General features: G+C 36.5%; 1 long non-coding RNA gene across 9 annotated transcripts in view; it reads left to right on the forward strand.

Annotated features, from left to right (window-relative positions):
• The window catches only part of si:ch211-120j21.2, a 238426-nt gene that overhangs the window by 33864 nt on the left and 185033 nt on the right, over positions 1 to 19529 (forward strand). For 8 of the 9 annotated variants that reach the window (XR_015497801.1, XR_015497802.1, XR_015497805.1 and 5 more), the window contains one exon: positions 13469 to 13592. This is a non-coding gene — a long non-coding RNA (si:ch211-120j21.2). Of the gene's footprint in view, positions 1 to 7190; positions 7818 to 13468; positions 13593 to 19529 lie in introns of those variants that run through there. The other variant, XR_015497808.1, reaches the window with a different exon arrangement.

Genomic DNA, 19529 nt, shown 5'->3' on the forward strand with positions numbered 1-19529 from the left:
AGCTAAATTTAAACAAATAAATATAATTTAATTATGTTCAACTTAATCTTTGTTTTAAATTCAGCACATATAAACTGTTTGTAACCTGATATCTTAAAAAATGTTAGTAATATAATAAATAATTTTGCAAGACACTACAGTGTAAACAAAATAATTAACTAATAGTTTTCACCTTACCTTCCTAGTTAATTGATTCAGTTTAAAACAAAGCAAATAAAAAATCTGAACATATTAATAAAACTGTCAAGTTTTGTGAATTTTAATGCTGCTGAAGTGAATTTATATAGCTTGGTACAGGTGAAATAAACTCATTTTAAATGAAATTAAATGACAGTAGCTTTTACAATTTTAAAATATGTATATATTGTTATTTAAATCTAAAGGCACAAGTTAATTAAGTGGATGTAAAAGCTTTCTTTACTTCAAACTTCAACACTTTACGAAAAGCTTAAAGGTCAAATGTTCAATTTGACAGGTGCAGGAAAAGCAATGTTTTTTGACCGCAGTGTCTCAAATGTAAAATCCAAATAGATTTGCTTTAAAACTGCCTTCCAGTCGAGAACAATGTTTGAGTTTATATCTAGAGACATAGTTCTGGATGGGTTAGCTCACTCCTCAATTCAGTCTGTCTCTCGTTGTCTGCATTCCACGTCAGTTGAAAGTCATTTGGGTACTTTCAGTGTTTGCTCTGGCCAGCTGTCAGAAGAGCTGTGTCCTCCAGCTTCGTGATCAATACTAATTTAGTGTTAATAGATGTCAATTGATCAGATATCCCCAGGGTGCGTGACCACACACTGAGTTTGACATCTATAGCCCTTAAAGAAGGCAGTAATCCAGGGAATTGGGAGACACAAAATTTGCTGCTGAAATGCATTGCAACACTTTCTTCATAAGACCAGATAAGCTCAAAGTCAAACCAAAACAAAGTGGCACAAGCTCATTTGCATAATATTTCAGATAATGTTACTTGGTATAAAGTATACCCTCTCATAGGCCCGGAGCCAGCCTGGTGAAAGGGGTGGTTCTTTTTTCTCAAAAGTCGTTATTCGCCTCATTTTCAATTTAGCTATTAGATCTATATACTGCTTTTTAGTGATATTTTAAGCACAATTTTTAACTGGATTAACCTGTCGGATAGTCATCACAACCACACATTTTGGTGTACTTAAAATATTTCCTAAAGATTTAGAATAAAGAAATATAAAAAATGCATTCGAAGGGTGAAAAAAGTGTGAAAAACAGAAAATGCATTACATCCTATTTCATTAAAAAAGGAATCTGTTTATGTTTAAAATTTAAAACTAAAGCCTATTGACATTTATTGGGCAAATGCTCAATTGTCCTTAGTCATAATTTGGCCATTTGATAACATAATAATAAAATTAATAATAATTATTATAATAATAATAATGTAGAGCTTCGTGATTTTTCTAGCCTCTCATGTAAAAATGTACATTTGAAAATTCATGGATAGCAACATTAGCCAAATTAGTATTCAAATTAACACAATATGGGCCACTTTTAGTGCTTCACACTTTTTTATTGGTATTTTTTTGTTTATTTTAAGAGTAAGGTCCAAGATTTACACTAAAAGTTTTCCATTTAACAACAATAAAGTAGGTCAGTAGTGAAAGTCAGGTTTGCATTGGTCAAAACTGATTAACTGAAGTCACACCGCGCATCAGCGTCAACGCTTCCCATTCACATTGAATGGGTCAAGCATTGCCGAAATGAATTGTGGGTCTGTCGGTGCTGCTTCAGCGGCGTTACTGGCTACAGAAATTGGGAATTTCTTAACTTTTCAATCACCAACAAAAACATCAGCCAATTAGAACGCTTAATGCAAATACCCCAGCTCACACAGTAGCCGATTGCAGACTTATTTTTTTGGCTGACACTGCTATGATTGCATAAGCCCCAACTTCAGACACACCCTTGGTCAAGCTTTGACACTGAAGCCTCATGTGAATCAGGCGTTAGTCCTCTATTTATCAGGGGTTGCCACAGCAGAATGAACCACCAACTAATCCAGCATATGTTTTGCAGAGCGGATGCCCTTCCAGCTGCAACCCAGTACTGGGAAACACCCATACAGTCTCACATTCATATATCACTCATACATTACAGTCAATTTAGTTTATCCAATTCACCTATATCGCATGTCTTTGGACTGTAAGAGAAATCGGAAAACCCGGAGAAAGCCCACATGAACACAGGGAGAACATGCAAACTCCACACTGAAATGCCAACTGGCCCAGCCGAACTCGAACCAGCAACCTTCTTGGTGTGAGGTGACAGTGCCATCCACTGAGCCACCATGTCACCCTAGACAAGACATATTAATAAATGATGTCAATACTTGAAGTTTTTATTGGGACAACCTAATTGTTTTATGTTCAATCTACATCTAAAAATGGAAGTTAACTTAATGGATTTTTGTTTTTTGACAACATGAAGGAATAGTTCAGAACCCAGCATTTTTTACAGTATCAATGATGACAGATGAATTGATGGACGGATATATAGATTTTATAGTGTTCTATCTTCGAGTGTATCATGCCATTATGAAACAATAAACTAATTGTACAGATTTTCCCCTGAGCCTATTCTAAACTAAAACTGCACAAAAAATGCAGCTTTCCTTACGTTTTTAAGCTGAATAAAGTAACCTTATGAGTCCATTAAACCTATACTATTTTAAAACCGCTTAAAACAGCTTGTGTAACTTAAAATATAAGTTAGAACATAATTAACTTCGTCTATTAAGCTACAATGACATAAAAACAAATGCTGTCAGGGCTAACTGATGATAGAATTGACAGTGTGGTAACAATTTTTCCCTTCTCTGTTTATTTCACATAAAGCTCCACCTGCATGTTCTGCAGCTCCAGCTGTACGTTAGACATCTCCTTACACCGTCACTTCTCTGGTCTTTATAAAGCGTTCCTGTGATGCTAAGCTTGCCCTAGAGACAATTTGTATTGGCTGATGCGTAACATTCAACAAGCCCTTCTCTTCAAGGGAAGAATTTACCATTTATAAATATAATCACATAAAACAACTTTCACAAAATAGGAAACAGAAAATTTACAGTTGAGCTAAAACACATTTAATCCTCAGCTCTTCGGATCTGGAGCTGGCAGATTCGGAGAAGAAAGGAAGAGGAACTTCGAAAGTCTCCTTGTTTATTCCTGTCCCCTACCCATATTTACTTCTGAACTGTCACTCATCTCTTTTTTCCTCCCTTGTTCGCTCTGCCTTGCGGCTTTTCTCTCACACACAGGCTGTGTGACGACGCTGTTGCGAGCGGAGAAATCTGGGGGACCATCTGAAACCAATTAGGGTGGTGCAACAGCCACCCAAAGACTCGGTGACGGATGGGGCTCTTGTATTTATAGCCAGGGTAATTGGCAACACACACACACACATACATGCAGATTGTGGCGCATGAATGCACATTTCTCAAGACGTGTGAGGGAGAGCCAGGCCAAGTCCCTCCAAATTATGATTCATGTTACATCACAGTTTGATATTGCAGATGTGTGCGAGATTACACGATCCTCCCTCTCGGAGAGCGAAGATGCTTTGAAGTTGTTTAGGCTGCGTACGCTCCTCATTCCTGCCAAAGACAATCTATCCAACGTCGGTGGAGCAAATGGTCTGGAATGAACGTATTAATACGGCCATCAGTCATTGTGCAGGGGACGAGGTGGAAGTCACGGTGGCTATGTGCAGCTGATACGGAAGTCAGGGCCGAGGCCGTACATCTCGGCTATCTGTCCGGAGCTGTCAGCGCGTCAAACCTGCATGTGAAAATATACACACGGCACATCTGCCTCTCGTTAGCCGCCATAAATGGCTGCCATGTGGTCTGCTGATAAATAGGCCAGTCTATTTATTGGAACACAACAAATTGGCTACAAACACTGACATGGAATCGAAGCACTATAAATACTAGACGCGATGAAAGTTTTAAAACGTGCTGCAGGTATTTTATGAGGGTCCTCGTTTTTCCTGCTTTCTTTTTATGTACTTTCAGCCATTCCTCTCTCACTCCTTTCTTCTCGCTCTCTGCCAAACGGGAGTGGACTTTCTCTCTCGATTTCTGGCTGTGAGCGATCGAGCACAGAATGTAGATTCGCTGTACACTAAAAGCCATAAGATTCCTGAATGAATTGTCAACAGACAAGCCCTAAACCCCGTGTAATTACATATTTGGAGTTTATCTGGGTTTATGCGAAAATGCACAAGTTTCCCTTCCTTGGTGGTCCTTAAACACATCCATATGTCTTGAGTGTTTCCCTTTTCACTCCTCCCTCTCTCTCTCTCTCTCTCTCTAGCTCTCTCACCCCTCCTTAGTCTTTGGAAACATTATCCTTTTTGCATGAGTAGATTAGTAGACCTGTTGGTGGGGTGTTTTTCTATTGTTAAGTTTGTTGTGGTGTTAGACACTTTCACTGGCCCAGATGAGGTTTCGGAGTGTGGAGGATCTGGGTGGGACAGTTTGCAAACAGAATCAAGCCGCAAAGCACATCCCAAACAGGAACACACAGTAAACGTGGGGAGGCCTGGGATCGTGTGTGGGCCTGTTTTTCCTTTTTTTTTCTCTCCCTTTCCTCCCTGCTTGAGAAAACCGATCTGTTTTAGAACACGTGCTAAATATTACCATATTTACATTTTCCTGTTTGAAAAAGGCCAAGCCAGGAGGGAGGGTGGCGGGGTTTGCAGTGGAAAGGTCTCGAGCCGGGTTAGGCTCTGTTTGAAACTCTAAACCCTTTTCATGCTTATTTGTTTTATGATTCTGCAGGGTACTGTGTTTACACTCAAAGTGCAACATCTGGATTAGATAATTTGTTGAGAATTAACCGAGGATGGATGCTTATCGACCTCTTCTGATTGAATCTGTTTGATGTTTTTTGGATATTTCGCTCTGCAGAGATGTTTTTGGTTCGCTTGTCAGCTTTTGTCTTGCTTGATATATTTTGTACTAACAGTTTTTGTGAGAAAATAAAACAGGTGAAGGTGAGGATTATTGTACTGGAATGGCCCCTTTAAACAGTCTGTGCTCTAATCACATTCATGGCCTTTGATCTATAATGGCTTATTTGAAAGTTAAGCATGTGGTGACTGTTTGTCTAAAGGCCACTTCTGCTGACTACACAGTGAAGGACCAGAGAATGATTAAATCCCTCTTACTTCAGTAATTTTTCTGTTGTCATTGACCAGCTTTTGTGGAGACTGTGTGTTATGTTTACTATTACGGGAGCAGAAATTTAAATTGGGAAAATACTCATCAGATGCAATAATGAAATAGATGACTGGATTTAATTTAGACTGTGCTTCACATACAGAATGAACACGCTGGGTTTTAAGGGATAGTTCACACACAAAAATAATTGCACACAAATTAGTCACCCTTAAGTGGATCCAAACCTTGATGAGTTTCATGATTCTGTTGAACACAAAGGAAGATATTTTGAAGAAAGCTGGAAACATGAAAGCATTAATTTCATAGTATTTGTTTTTCTTACTATGAATGTCAATGTTCCAACTCGGGCTTATTCTGAAAATGTATACATTTCTGGAGATCGCCAAATACGTTCCATGGGGTAAATTTTTTGCAGTTTTTGCGAATCCACCTGAGGTCACTGTGTACACTTTTTGTGATCTCAAATGTCTCTCTCGAGTGCTATTCACGCCTGTTATTCTCACGTAAATCCACCAGAGACCGTTGTCTACTGACTGACTGATCGACTGAGTTACCCTCATCCTTCCCTAAACCCAACCAATAGTGTTTTCAAAAGCACTGATTGACCCGCCCACCCACTTCACTAAACCCAACCGACCGCCCCCTAATGTTAATTTTAAAGGCAAATGCAGGCATACGCACTTTAGGCTACATAATTGATGATCTTTAAAAACATATATAGGACTACATTTTCAAAATGAGCCTATGTTGTTACTTTCTTCAACTTATAGGTTTTGAACCAAGCAAAGTATGAGTAATTAATGACCTAATTTTTCAGTTTTGGGTGAACAAAACCCGTTAAATCTAAAATTCAGAATTTTTATTATTCTAGGCCTCAGTGTCCAGTTATCATTCTAAACTGCAGATTTTCTGCACTATTATGATATTTAAAATATTGACGTAAATAACACTTCACAATAATAATGATTTTATTGTGTTTGATCAAAAAAAGTACATTTTCAAAAACAAAATGTGGTGTAAAAATACAATGTGGCATGATAAATAAATAAAAAGTTATATGGATACAGCTAAAAAAAATTAAATAGTACTGTAAATTTTTTTTTTGATTAATTCAATATGATTATTTGTAATGTCTTTATAATCTAATTTTATTGTTTCATTTAATTGTTTTTAATTTATTCGTTTTTTTAATCTGAAATGCCTAAGCGCTTGTCTTTGGACTGTGGGGGAAACCGGAGCACCAGGAGGAAACCCACGCGAACACAGGGAGAACATGCAGACTCCACACAGAAATACCAACTGACCCAGCTGAGGCCCAAACCGGCGACCTTCTTGCTGAATGGCAATTGTGCTACCCAATGCTCAACCATGCTACCCAATTAGTAAATTAAAGTAAAATAATGAAACCTCATTAGCTAGACAGTCCATGAAATAAAGCAACGGGGTATACAAAATCAGCTTGTTTGTTTTGCTTATTTTCCAAAGACAGCATCAGCATGGTACCACCAGTGCTTTAAGATCACGTCACAATGAGGCTTATTAATATACATTTAATAGCACAAAAGTTTTCTGTAGAAAAGCCAGTGAATGACTCACAGGACTAAAGAGAGCTGCAGTCATTTGATGGGAGCATCTGAATCATGGGAAATTGCTTGCTTTGAGTTGCTTTGCCATGCAGGGTTCCAATGTGGATTGTAAGCTATAACTGCATTTCAGAGGTCAGCCATAGTTCCAGTTCAGCTGCTGGTGTGGGGTCTGTGTCATATTAATGCCTTTACTGTCAGACAACGAGAACAATGCGTGTGTTTTATGGTCCACAGTTTGTGCCTTATTATGCATTGTGTTGTTTTAAGCTTAAAATGAACTCAACGTGTCTGGGGTGACATGCTATGAAATAAGACTTTAATTAAGTAAACAGAACCATGTGCCAAATGTGTCACCAAAAAAGAAAAAAACTACAAGGAGACTTTCTATGTGTTAGGAACAAGCCCTTTCAACAATGGAGGGCCGGTTGTGATCATGCAAATGATGCTCGTTCATCAAGAACGTCCAAGAGGGATTAGGCGAGTTACTTACTCCCACTGAAAGATGAGAGGTCTCATGGGCGAACCCTGCATCCCCCCTCCATTCCATCACTGCTGTCCCAGGTCTCTTCAGCGAGGAAATTACTCTAATGCTGGGGAACAGATGTGTCAGAGACGCGATTTGTGTGTGTTTTATTGACTCTGTCCATCTGTTAATACAGTTGCTTGTTTCTTTCTGGATTTTTTTGAGCATGTGAGAATGCCAGAAGAAACATATTGGAGGGAAAGGAGGACTGACGATTAGGTGAATGAAAGGAATGGTGTATAATTGCCTGAGATTTAAGAGTAATATTTATTTTATAAATACAATTTCATTTAAATGACTTATCAGCATCTCTGTGGTGTGTTCAGTGTAAACAAAATATCTGTTGTAGTGAAGAACCGCATGAAACACAGTGAGAAGGTTCCATGTTTGACAATGAGATGACTCATGTTAGCTCTCTCTGTGTGTGTTTGTGTGTGTTTGTGTGTGTGTGTGTAAATACTTATTAGCTGCTTGCATTAAATTCAAGGCGTGCAATTGAATGGTGCATTGTGGTGTCATATATCTATATTTAAAAAAATATAATTATGAAATACTTCTTGTTTTGACATTCTAATACACTTTATTCTGTTCGGTTTAATTAACAAAAACAATTGTGTAAAGCATTAACTGAGACTTAGCACTTGTACATATTACTGCAGTTTGTTTTGCTTTTTTTCCCAAATTGTTGACAGTCTTTTCAACAATACAGTACATTACCTTCTATTAATAACTTTAATTAACTGTTTCAGTTTTTGACAGACAGACAGACAGACAGAAAGACAGACACATCTGGATGGATGGATGGATGGATGGATGGATGGATGGATGGATAGCCGGACATAGACAGACAAATAGATAGATAGATAGATAGATAGATAGAGAGATGATAGATAGATAGATAGATAGATAGATAGATAGATAGATAGATAGATAGATAGATAGATAGATAGATAGATAGATAGATAGATAGATAGATAGATAGATAGATAGATAGACAGATCGATAGATCGATAGATCGATAGATAGATAGATAGATAGATAGATAGATAGATAGATAGATTGATAGATAGATAGATAGACAGACAGACAGACAGACAGACAGACGGATAGATGGATTTATGGATGGACTGACAGACATGTAGATAGACAGACGGATGGATTGAAGGATGGACCGATGGGTGGTGGACGGAAGGACAGACACAGATAAACACAGACAGACAGAGATAGATAGATAGATAGATAGATAGATAGATAGATAGATAGATAGATAGATAGATAGATAGATAGATAGATAGATAGATAGATAGATAGATTTATTTTGTCATTATTTATTTTATGTTAATTATTAGCTCATAATTGAAGATATTTTGTTGTATTTTACTGTTTACAAAAGTGCACACACTGCATAAGATGATCACAAATATATTTCATAAATGGTTTTTCTTTGTTTTTCCACACAGAAAATTCCAGTTTCACTCCAAGCTGTTTCGTCAGCACCATAGAATGTGCAGTAAAAGCCAATGGACTGTGTCGGCGTATGTGTTTTGTGTATAGAGATTGTTTTGAACATATGATATTTCTGCCGATGTAAAACATTAGTGGATTTATAGACTCTCAGTTACCATTCCTGTGCTCAGGGAAAGCCTTACATTCTTCCACAGTCACAGGCCTCACAATTCATCTCTCATTTTCCATATTTTTCCACCTCCATTTTTTTCATTCATTTCCCTTTCTCCCATTAGCAGTATATCTCACAGTTTTACACTGTTTTACTGGTGTATTTGCAGTGAACTGACTGTCTGCTGAATTTACAGGACTCTGAGGTTGCAGATGTCCAAACGCCGGCTTCTAGTCTCCTACCAGCCATGAAGCTTGTTGAGTGCTGACTGCATTATAGCTTTTGAATACCTTGAAATCACATCACTGCATAAAACTCAGCCAGCCTAAACAACCCTCACATTCAAAGTATAAGAGTGCAGTGTGACTATAATCCACAGTTGCTTTCGTTATTTCTATCACTGCTTGTATCAGAGGACATACTGTAGGAGTGTGGCCATGATCAACAGTTGATGACCAGTGAGATGAGGATGCTCCTTTGCTTGGCAAGCTACAAGCTTAATTTGAAGTAAAACATGTAAAAACACTTTGAAGAACAAAAAGTAGGTAATTACACTGAAAAACAAAATATCTTACTACATAGACAAAATACTGTATAGCCTACATACCTCTTGACAATACTCTTTTTTTTTTTTTTTGGATTTATTAGGTATGGGTTAGAGTAAAATGTTTATATTTGTTTCATTCTGTAAACGTATGCTAACATTTCTTGCAAATTTAAAATATATATATTGTCAGAACATTATTAAACAAAATGTTTTAGTTAAAATTTTATAAAAAATGTTACATATAGCCCTTTTTTGTCATGGAATTGTTATTCTTGCAAATACCATTTTACATTTTATAACAACCCACAAAACAATCCCCAAATAAAACAATTAACATCTGAAAATAAATAAATAAATAAATAAATAAATAAAATAAACAAAATAAACAAAATAATAATAATAACAAATAAAATAAATACAAATACAGAGTAAAAATAATAACAAAAACCATATACAATCATACACATACCTTCACTCAATTCACATCTAAGGTTTTTAAATTATTAAAGAATGCAATAAATTGTTGCCATAAAAAAAAAAAAAAACTGTTGTCCCCAACCTTTATTGTATTTAATTTTCTCGTTTTAAAAAGAAGACTAAATCTTTGAGCCACAATGAAATTGAGGGGGATTGTGAGGAGGTCCAAAACAACAGTATTCTGCGCCTAGTGAGAGGAGATGCAAAAGCCACAATGTCAGCGTGTCTCCGGTTTAAAGGTTGACACTGAGAGGGAACACCAAAGATCGAAATTCATATAGACCATTTTAAGGATGTAAACAAAAACAATGGTCCCAACGTATTTTCTGTTTTAGATTTTTAATTTCTATAGCTTCTGACAATCCAAAAAGAGCCACACATTGATAACTTAATTTTAAAACAGCTATCATAACATTATTTATGATTGAATTGCCTCTTGTTACAGTTATGAAATAGTTTAATAACAAGCAGGAAATGTTCATGGGCCAATGGCATGACCGCACTGAAATGGTTTATAGGGTGACACGGTGGCTCAGTGATTAGCACTGTTGCCTCACAGCAAGAACGTCGCTGGTTTGAGTCCCAGCTGGTCTAGTTGGCATTTCTGTGTGGAGTTTGTTCTCCCTGTGTTTGTATGGATTATCTCTGGGTGCTCCAGTTTCCCCCACAGTCCAAAGAGATGCGCTTTAGGTGAATTGAATAAACTAAACTGAGTCCTAATTTTCCATAACATTTTCTGTGTTTCAGCTAGCAGAATGATTTTTGGTGACAAATCTTATTTTGACACATATTTTAAAAATTGCTTTGATTTATTTTTTAAACTCAACAAAACACTCTGGGCAAATTTACCACCCTTTTGTTATGTTCAGGATAAAAACATTCACTGAATTAAACTGCTGTAAAAGTGCATCAGATGGATTTTTTTTACTTTTTTGTATAAATCTTTTAATCAACCTCAGTTCTAATCAAAATGTTAGGGTTTTAACTCTTTAATTGCCAAGTTCATAAATGATGTCACTGATTTGGTGACAAAACACACAAAATTCCATATTTTCAATATAAAACTTAATTGTGGACTGTATTTTTTTCCTTTTTATCAAAGTCTTGGACATGTGAAACAATATTGCTTTTGATACATTGTTTTTGATTTTTTTTTTCTCTCTTTAATTTGCTGTTGGTTTTTGTCCCATTGACAATAGTTTGAACAGTGCACAAAGATTAAGGGCCAATCCCAATTCTATTTTTGTACCCTTACATTCCCTTGCCCTTAAAACCGAGGGTGAAGGGGAAGGGCTTTAAAATGTACCCCTAAGAATTGGGACAGCACTACAACACCTGCACCCTTTATCATGTCTTTGCAATTTCTTCCTTCATATGAGATCAGACTATGGCGACTGGTGTAGTTATTCCAGTTGTGCTATTTTTTGGTATTTATCTTCATGAAATCCCTGAAGGCATACATTATGTTATCAAAACGATCTAATGTGGTAATGTGGTGTACTGTGCATTTACACAGTGGCCATATTCATCTATATAATTCCACGAAAACAACATTAACATTATAGCAGACTGTAAAAAGCTCATTCCCAGCCACTAATCATTACTGACAGGGTATTTGAGTGTCATCGATTGTCAGAATGTTGTGGGACTGCTATACAGGATTTATTATTATGGATTATAGATTGCGAAATGTATTTATTATTATTTTTTTAAGCGTTTTTTTATTTTTTTTTAGGCATGACGGTAAAACACCAACGCTGTTATGAATGTTTTAAAATGTGCTTGTTTGTTGTAAAAATTCATATAATGACAAAAAAAAATAACAAATTTGAGGATATCCTTACTTTCGGGTGCTGCGATGCTGCTGTAGTGGCAGGTGCATTCTGGCAAATTTTCTTACCCCTTGGTTTCGAGTGTGGTTCTGAAAAATCTTTGTTCGAAGGGGTGTAAGCCCTACGCCTTCAAGCTAAAGAAAATTGGGAAAACGGGGGTAAGGGGAAGGGCTAAGTGGTAGAATTGGGATTGGGCCTAAACCTGTATTTGTATCATGTTTGTAAATTTGTCAAGTTACGTGAACCGTTCGATTGAACCGATTCTCTAGAATGAATCATAGTTTCATATGCTACATGTTTATGGCTGTTTAGAACAAATGGATGCATTGGAAAGAATCACGTTTAGCTAAGCTAACGTTACATGAGAAAGAAAGGCAGACAGTCAAACACGTAAGGTAAGTGTATTTGCTCCCTTATACAATGAAAACAGTGGCGTGTGTCATGATTTAGCACTATATATGGAAACGTCTTGCTACTCATTGGATAAAGCAGCTCGGAAAAGTTCAGCGCCCAAAATCAATGTTAACCTGGGTAAATATACTGTGACAATGTAACCCAAACATGTAGCATTTGCGATTACTGATGTCCTGAAAGTACCACATCTCATTTACAACTTGTGGAGCAGATAAAGGCCACAAACCTGTTATTTGTTGTGTATGTTAGCCAGCAAAATAAACAACATTTTTGTGGTTTTATTTATAAAACTATTAGGCATTACACAAAAGCTTTTAAAAAGCAGTAGCAGATGGTAAAATAGCAAAAAAGTGAATTAAACGTCTTGGTATTTGTTAGCTTCTTTTTCTCTTCCATCTCTCCCTCTCTCTCTTATAAACACTCGGCCTCACAAACATACACTGTTTCTCAGACCGGCTCAATAGTTTGGGTTTTTGGCCTCTCCACAGGTTGAACCAAAAATAAGAGGCTGTTTAACAGCACTGGCAGGAGCTTACATAAACAGGCAGGGGATTAGAGTTTCATGAGTTTCTGTCTCTCTGTCTGGTATCAGCACTTGAAGAGAGTCAGGAGAACCAGATGAAACATTTGGAAGGAATGAGCAACTAGCTAACGTCATATCATGCATTATGGATGAATATGCTTTCCATCCTCATGGAAAAGGCCTGTGTTTTACCATTCTTTGTGTTATTGTTTATTCGCACACGCTTAGGAGTAAATTAAAATAATGGGTTTTGCATGTTTTATTACCTTCAGGGTAAAAAATTTTTAAAAACTTAGTTAGATAAACGGTTTGTTACATTTAGAGATGTGCATTAATTTTGTAAGTGCAAGAATTAACATGGCTTATTTTAGTTTTGCAGAAGTTTAGACTGGATTTAAGACCCTTAAATTGTTCCACATTATGCTTTATGTAAAAAAATAATGCACAAAATTTGTCAAGCTCTGTTGATAAAATAACAGCAGCTGGAGGGTGTTTATTTAGAGCCTAGCTGCATTAAAAACATCTGATCACTTCTGAGAAGCACAAAGACGATGCCTAAAAAACACTCTCTGTTTTTTTTCTGTATAAGTGAAATTCTTATCCATGTGGATTTGTAGACAACAGGCCTGTGTGAGGAATCTCTCATTGGCATAAGGCACATTGTACATTGGGTAGGGTGCAGTCATGACTCTCTATGTGTCATCCTCTTACCACTGTCTCTCTTATGATTGTCTTTCAGCTCGGTCTACCCTTTGGCAGTTTTCAGGATGCCCTGCTTTGATCTCAACCATAAGTGCTGTGACAACAACCTTGAGATGTAAAGAAAAAAGCCAGTTGATGTTTTTATGACAGACTCATGATAGGTGCGTGCTGTATTTTGTCTTACTGTTTATGCTTTTTACGGCTTTGTGTTGCATGTGCATAATTTATCATAATTAACGTCCAACTTTTTTTAATCCAGTTTAGACATTTCTTTGATAAAACTGCAACTGTTTTCTTTCCTATCCCTTCATTCTCTTTTAAGGTAAATGAAAATATTTTTTAGCTCTTATCAACTGGAGTTTTTTTTTATTAAATAATTGGCCATTAAATTGTTTTCATAGGCTGAGGAGATGAAAAGTTTATGGTGGAGAAAGATAAAGAGGAATTCAATTTGTTAAAATGCTTTAGGATACATGTTATCATTTTTATTCATAAGACAATATTAAAATATATGTATCTTTTGTGTTAATTAAATATTATATTATTTGATTTTTTTAGCTATGGTTCCGATATACTGTTTTTATTATTTAGTGCCATATACACTGCTCAGCATATATGAGTACACCCCTCACAAATCTATCTTTAAATTCACATTTTTAATATTAAGCTACACAGTATTATATTTGTGCATATACATTAGTCAGTACTAAAGCCAAATCTGGAGCTTATCTAACAAAATAACTTAAGATAACAGTCCAAAAACTAGTACACCCAAATGTATATGTTATAGAAAAATATTAAATACAAATTTGAAAAAGAGGAAATTTCACGAGAAGCAAAAAAATGAAAAAATGTAGTTGAAATTTTGTAGTTTGTAATTTTTTCAATATTTTAATATATATATATATATATATATATATATATATATATATATATATATATATATATATTAATATGTATTAAATATATATATATATATATATTAATATATTTTAATTTTTGCAATATTTTGCTTGAATTTAATTGTATTATCTTTCAATTTCTAAATATGTTTGATGGCTAAAATATTATTTTAATAAATAAATCTGTTTAATCTTTTTAGTTTAAATGCACTGAGAAATGTATAGCAATATACTGGTCTTTTATTTGTTCATTTGTTTCACACGTTCATTTGTTGCTGATAACTCCTTTTCAACAAATGTAATCGTGTGAAACTTACAATGTCAATTCAAGTGAAAAATCAAAGCACTGTTCCAGTTGGCGTTGGAACAATAAGCACATGCAGGTGTTGCCATATGGCTGTACTTTTCTCATATGTTTACTGACAACAAGTTTGTGGGCTTTCATTTGTGGTCTTGTCTGTTTGTATGTTGAGAAGGCCTGCCTAAACATCTGAAAGCCCATGTTGCTTAATCATGTACACAAAACAACAGTGAACTCTCAGGCTCACTTACTCACTCTCTCTTTCTCTCCCTCTCACTCTCTCCCTCTCTCTCTTTCATAAGCACTCCTTTGCTTTCAGTCTGTTGTTGCTACCAGCACTAACACATTTCTCGCACACAAGCTTTTTGGCAATCTCTTTTCTTTCAATCCATTGCACCCTACTGCACAAACACGGCTATCCCACCCAGAGGACTCTTTTTTTTATGGTATGTGTGTGTTTGTGTGTGGCAGAAGCTCACACATGGGCAGCTGTATTTGTGTGTGTGTGTGTGTGTGTGTGTGCGTGCGTGCGTGTGTGTGTGGGTGTGTGTGGGTGGGTGGGTGGGAGGGCTTTGATCAAAGCCGGGGGGGAACAGCCAAGTGGAGGTGGCTGCAGAATGAGGGCTGTGATCATTGAGGAAGGGGTGGGATTTGGGGGGCCTCACTATACTGAGACACACTAGCTCTGCAAAGAACAAACACCTGCTTATCTCCTCACCACCACCTCCATCTGCAAACCACTGTCTGTATTACTTGTCTATGGACTCACTGAGACATCCAGGAATAGGGGCGCTGGTGAAAATGACAGATACAGCGCCTTCCACTAATATTGGCCTTTGGTAATAATGAGGAAAGAACACTGAGAAAAAAAATCTTTATGGTTTAAGAGTTTTACATTTTATTTTTTGCTCAAAAAAGAGTTTTTTAGACTGATAACATTTACAATTGACTGGATTTTTAAAAATTATTTCCCTGATGATGGACATGAGAATTTTCATTGTTTTTGCATTTTTTCTAGTACTTCCTCAGTGAAGCTTAACAACCTTTTAGAATAGAATAAATAGCCTTTTATTGTCACTGTACACGTTTACAATATACATGTGCGACGAGATTAAGTGCATCTCACTACTCAGTGCAACCATGTAAATATATCCTTCCAGTTTTGTTAAAAGCCTATTTGCAGAGCTCCTTATTCAATAAAATCAAGGTGCAAATTATGGAGGAACTGAGAGTGTGAACTCCCTAATTAAGGCCTGAACTCATGTTAAGGAGGTCAAAACGAGGATGAGGGGGTCTTGCAGCCTAATTATGGATTACTTTATACAGACAATATATTTCAATGGCCTCTTTAAGACTTCAGCATATAAATGTTAAAGTAATTTGTGGGCAGATTTGATGCTGGAGCATAGAAACTGTTCATTTTAATTGTTGTAGAGATGACATGTTGTAGACCTGTTAACATTATTAACAAACATATTTAAAATTGACCACATGAATCATTGACTTATTTGCACACGCTGAATTAAGAGGGGGGATAAGATAGCCCAGAATTGTGAATAAATAAATCTTATTTACTCAGTTGACTCGGGGCAGCGGCTTTTTATTGGATACAATACTGTGCTAAGCTGTGGAAAGTCTTTTCAAACGAGACACAGTAGCTACCGACGCGCGCGTGTGCGCAGGGCGATTAAATGTATACATTTATAGGCTACATGCTGATGTAGGTTTTTCTTTGAGCTCGGAACAACAGTTCTTATTTTCCCGCTACAGTGAACGAGAAACAAACCTGGGTTTAACCCAACCCAGACGGTGTTATTATAGACATTTTAAAACGTCTGAAAGAGTGGGATTTTAATATTTGTTTAGCTTACACACAAACGTATTGGAACAGAATCGGGACTGCTTAAAATGTATATATATTTTTGGTTTTCGGGATTTCCTTCAGTTTCTGACACGCGTGAAACGTTATGCCTAACTCAAAACACACCCAGAACAGCTTCTTCAGAGTGTTTTTTTTCTGTGTCCAAACCTGATTTATTTTCAATAAAGCAGCTGCGAGTTGTCCGTTTAGACAGAAATATAATAGTTCTGCAGCTTCTATCAATATTTCACAGAGGTTCTGGGAAGAAGAATTAATTATGAACAAAATAAATGAATAAATAAATAAAGCCTTTGAAACTCAAGAAAGCCCAATAGTGAAAAGCTCCACAGTTCTTTGCCAAGTACAATTTACAAACACGCTCCTGAAAAGCCACGGTTTAATTGACTTAATGCATAAAGACGGAAAATTCAATTCGATAAAAGATAAATCAAAAACAGAACGCATGTATGCAGATTTTTAAAATCAACTATTTGCAGGATTATTTACGGTTATCTGCTGCATTAAATAGTAACAATAAATATAGATCATGATAACAAAAATTGCACGTTTACTGTTATGATTATTGTTATTATTATTAGGCCTATTCATGTTATCATTAATCATTTTAATAACGTTTCAATACGCAGTGTACATTATTTTGCTTATTGTTAGCCTAATTTTGTGGTTAGCATATTATTGCTTTTATGTTGAGTAGGCTTTAATGGGATGTTTTACCACATTTTATTTTATTTTTAAAAATCATTTTATTGTTTTATAATAAACATAATTATTTAATGAGCATTGCAGTATAAGCCATCAAAACCCAGAACAGACCAATGTGGCTCTGAGGAAGAAAAGCCACTGCAGATGAACATATGTTTTAACTTTGGTTCCAAGCCGACTAACACATCGAATCGAGCTGGAGATGCCGCCGAAGTTTCATGCTCCCTGAATGATGTCATGTAATGGAATCACTGGTAAAAATGACATTTCAGTGTGAGGAAGGAAACGCACAATTAAAATCAGAATTACACAAATCAGAATTTTGGCTGCTGCATAGGCCTGCACTATAGTGTCGTATTTCTCAAGCAGCTGATTTTGTGTGTGGTGCGGGATCTGTCGTGTTATTTAATAGTATCAGAATAATAATAATAAAGCAAGCTTTTCTTCAGTTTATTACAGTATTCCGAAGGCCAGTTGGCCGGTGCAGCGATCAGCCTTTGAACGGATTCAGATCCACAATTTATTTTACAAGTCTGACGCTTCATTATGTAATATTGTTGCAATCACCACATAATTGCTATTCTTTGGGGAAAAAAGTAGGATTTCACAAATGATCAGGGAATTACGTAGGCCTGCTATGTTATATTTATATTAGTCTAATGCATTTTATTATATAAATCATGGGTGTATTTACTTCAAATGCTTATTATTGTGAGCTATGTACACTCGATTGTTTGTGTTTTTCATACTGGAGCCTTTATTTACCAGTCTATTTGTCTCTTAGACAGAATCGAATAGGCTATAGTGCCCTTTTTTTACCTGGAAGAAGGGAACAGGGAAAACGCTAGAATTAAATCAATGTGTGTTTCCAAACAAAACGAATAGAATCAAAGACTTGTTTGGTTTTTCTGTGGTTCTCTCCGCGGGCGATCCCTCTCTTCTTCAGATGACCCCTCATTGGAGTCTTGGATTGTGCGACACAAAGGCGAGCAGATGGGCTCTAGTCTCCTCTTTTCTCTTTTTCTTTCTGCACTAACAGCCTTGCACGCAAAACTAACACACGTCTCAGTGCCGTTTCTTGAGGACGTGCTCTTGCCACCATTACCGTCTTAAACAGACACAGGTCAATTAGATAGAACAATAAAGTGATTTCTTTCATCTATCTATCTATCTATCTATCTATCTATCTATCTATCTATCTATCTATCTATCTATCTATCTATCTATCTATCTATCTATCTATCTATCTATCTATCTATCTATCTATCTATCTCTGTCTGTCTGTCTGTCTGTCTGTCTGTCTGTCTAATACATTCGTGTAATTATTTGTTCAAAATCAAATTTAACGGCAATTAGGCCTGTGTGAAAAAATATATAAAGTGAAATAAATGTTTCAGCTGGCAAATTGAGTTTTCTCTCCACCACAACAGAAGGGCAGCCAGGCCTGAGAATCAGACGTGCTTATTGCCCTTCCAGCCCACCTCGAGAAGTGGTTTAGTCCTCAGAAGTGTATTTGGCATGAATAGATCGGGGTCTCAACAAAGCGGCCGAGCTATGGGCTCCTCGTCGGTGTTTGGAAACCAGTGGTTCGTGTGATGAGACCGAGGGGAGAGCCGGGTCTGGAGGCTCTCTCTCGCTGCATTAGGCTGTAATAGGTTTGGGATGACCTAAACGATTTGTTGACTGGGACAATAAATCTGTTGTGTGTTTCTTGGCATGCTGAGGGGAGGATTACAAGTTGTCGTACAAAGGAATGCAAATTGCTGGCCAAACTGTTGGAGAGGGCTTGGAGGAGGCGAGCAATTCGCACCATTTGTGCGGATCCCTTCTTCTTTTTCTTCCCTTTATTTTATGTTTTTCTATTAGGCCTAATAACTGTGAAGGGGTTGAAAGTAGCCACTGTATTCATCCTAAATCAATGGATCACCCACAGCAAGCCCTGTAGACCCCGACATTTGCATTCCATTGAAATATCGACGCTGAGAGGTGACCGGGAGGACAATGTCCTTCATGGTGTTAGGACATTTCTATAGGGAACCGCGTAAAAAGTCTTGAATCACTCGGTTTTCTTCACCCTCTTCGATCTCTGAGCCTCATCGTATAATTATTTCCCACAAGTCTGCGCGTTTAATTTTAGTCAGCCGTCAGACTAAACTCAAAATATTGACTTAAACTTTATTCACCTGCTATTTGCACAGCAGTATCGTTTGATTTCACTAGTTGATAAAAAAAGCAGTCAACCGAATTTAAAATAATCAAGGGACACTTTTATATTTTAATAATTTCGAGAATTATTATTATTATTATTATT

The sequence above is a fragment of the Danio rerio genome, chromosome 8 (genome assembly GCF_052040795.2).
Source record: "Danio rerio strain M-AB ecotype USA chromosome 8, GRCz13ab, whole genome shotgun sequence".
Taxonomy (NCBI): Eukaryota; Metazoa; Chordata; class Actinopteri; order Cypriniformes; family Danionidae; genus Danio; species Danio rerio.